General features: G+C 33.7%; 1 long non-coding RNA gene across 1 annotated transcript; it reads right to left on the minus strand.

The window, feature by feature from the left end:
* Positions 1-795: 795 nt before the first annotated feature.
* Positions 796-2,743, minus strand: LOC145801625 (uncharacterized). The gene is made up of 4 exons (XR_014343248.1): positions 2,186-2,743; positions 1,459-1,564; positions 1,288-1,375; positions 796-1,144 (listed from the first exon to the last, which is right to left on the minus strand). It is a non-coding gene; the product is annotated as an uncharacterized LOC145801625 (long non-coding RNA).
* Positions 2,744-2,943: the final 200 nt, after the last annotated feature.

A 2,943-nucleotide genomic window follows, 5' to 3' on the forward strand; every position in this document is an offset into this window, starting at 1 on the left:
TGTTCAATGAATTAAAAGTTTTTTATGAATTCATTTGTGCGTCTATGGGTAATGGAACTCATAAGTATCAATAAAAAGGCGTTAACGGGGGTTTTGGGATGATTATTACCTTGTACCATGTCAAGGGTTGTTTTGTAGCCAATAGTGATCCCTCAGCCCACTCAACAGAGGAACTTCCATCAAGTGTTTGCAGTTTTAAGTTCTCGCCTTTTAGACCAACCAACATAGAAACATCAATCTTAATTTTTATTGCTTGTTTATGAACTATATGAACTTCTTTTCCCATATCATCATTATTTTCATCCCGGTATCCCTTTATTATTATTATCTTCTGATAAATTCTGGTATCCCTTTATTATTGTTTTCACCACTCGACTTTGAAGGAAACTTACTGGTTTCATCATTGCCTTGGACTTTTACCATTTTGAAATGTAGAGAGTATACTTGGAAACAGAAAATGGAAGCAGAAAACAATGAAAACAAAAACAAACCTTGTAAGACCACTGTTGCTTTGTCAAGTCTCTTGTCCCCTCATTAAGGCCCTTCAATGTGACCGGGCCAAGAACCCCCGTGTTCCATGTCTCATAATGCACACCGACATTATGAAATTGATCCAATAGAATTTAGAAAGATTCCATTACTGTCATTAACATCCCAAGAATGTAAACTTTTATCAGAAGGTATGGACTAACCGGAAGGCCAACAGCAACACTTAGTAAAGAAATCTTGTTAATTCCGGCTCTCAACTTCACAGTACTGCTATATGTCAGTTTTGGATTCTCTAGCAGCCCCGTACACGGTTCCTGCCATAAACATGCATTAGTAAATCAAGATACAGGTCAAAGCTCATTTCATGAAAGTCTTTTCAATTTTTTGTTAAAATTACTAAATAAGTTCATTTACCTGATAGTTGACCGTTGATGAAAAAGAGCGAGTTTCAATTGTCAAAAAAGCGACAAATGTTGAAAACCACAGTATATATTGCCAGGCCAAGTCATTTACCTTATAGCTTTTGCTTAATCTACCTCTAGATTATTGCCAGGCCAAGTCACTGCAGGATGCGAGGAAACCAAAACTGGTTCACATTGCTTGATAGCTTTATGCAAATTTGTCAAATGCCCCCATTTTGGTTCTCTTAGTAATCCTTCAAGATAACAAATTATTCGTATCATATATACATGCACGATAATCTTACTCATGATCTCACAATATATGCGTGTGTCTACACGCATTTTTCTTTGTATTTTTTGTATTTTTTGTTTTTGTTTTTGTTTTTGGGTATCATACCGTATTCATCAATCGGAGCATCATAGTCGTAGCTAATGGCAATGAAGAGACCAGCAACTGTCCGCCCAAAATTTGTTCCGCCATGGTACTGATACAGAAAAGAAAAGAAAAAAATTCATTGTACATGGGCTGAACTATTTCTATAAATAATATAATTTGGAATTGACTTACCATATAATAATTCATGAATGAACCATTATTTTGTATAAACCTAGCAACTGAAAATGCCAAGTCTTCAACAGGTCTATAAGGAACTACACCACCAAATTCTATATACCTGAGAAAAAAACAGAGGAAACAGAGGAATATGAAGAAACAACATAAGAAAGGAATCGAATAAAATTGAAAGAGTGTTGTAATATCTGTGTGATCAAACAATTTAAATTTACAACAACAAAGAAAACTCCCAAAATTAAAATTACTCGTGGCCAAAAATCACAAAATCGAAGCTGGACTTGCACAGTAAGTAATGTTTCTAGTTCGCACTCTAGTTCTTGTAAAAACAACAGTCATGACAATAACATATCAATACCATTCACAATTATGAGGCACCAAAAACCAAATACCAAAAAACAGAGAAACAACAAAAATAACAAACTCATTCTTTTGTTTGTTGCCATTCTTGTATAGTCAAAAATTTCTTTGTTGCATATGCCCAAAATTCATTTGTTAAAACAAAAAACAAAAACAAACAAACGAACAAAACAAAACAAAACAAAAGGCAGGACACTTTATGCTCTAAATGTCTTAGCACTAGATGCATAGAACAGATGGCATGGAAAAACTACAATATTCATCAACATAATTCATTGTTAAATTAGAAAATTAAAATAAAATTAATTACATAACAACCAGAGTTCTGTTGACATTCTCCAACAAGTATCCCTCAACAACATACCTAAAAGATTTTCTTTTCCTTTTTCTTTTTTTCCTCACAAGCTCTGTAACTTCGGCAACTGTAAAGCCAACTTCCCACTCAAAAGGGAGGCAATCTCTAAAACACAACCAGAGTTCTGTTGACTTGGATATCTATTGATGATATTTTTTTCATCTGAGAATAAGGAAAAGACAGTGGAGAAGAAAAAGTTGAAGCAACCCGATAATGATCCCCTAAAGGAGAGTAGAGTCAATGTACTACCCATTTGAGAGACAAATCAACATACATTACCCCAGAACCTTAAGACACAAACAATCCGAACAGATCCAGCTATGAAATGCATACCAAATACATAAATTATATAAAAATCTCAAAACCCATAAATCTCATAACATACACCAATACTTGAGTGAAATGAAAGACCAAAAAAATTAAAAAACTCAACCAAAACAGACACAAAAACAAGAAAATAAATAAACAAATAAAATAGATGCATCAATCAGAAGTGGCAGAAATGAACAATTCAAAATTCAGTGGTAAGAGTGAAAATACACTCCTAACCTCTAATAGTCTACAACTCCACCAGTATAAATAAACAAAAAATAAAATAACAAACAATGTACTATTCCATTACCCTGCAAGCTTCCTGGCAAGGTGCAAGAAAGGTTTTTCAAAGTTATAGTTACTCTTAACAGAGATTTCATAGTTGCTGCACATTGCCCATGAATGCTGTAAATAGAAACAGAAAATTCCAAAGCAAGTTAGAATTGATAATAAAG

The sequence above is a fragment of the Camellia sinensis genome, chromosome 10 (assembly GCF_055761805.1).
Source record: "Camellia sinensis isolate YWXY chromosome 10, ASM5576180v1, whole genome shotgun sequence".
Taxonomy (NCBI): Eukaryota; Viridiplantae; Streptophyta; class Magnoliopsida; order Ericales; family Theaceae; genus Camellia; species Camellia sinensis.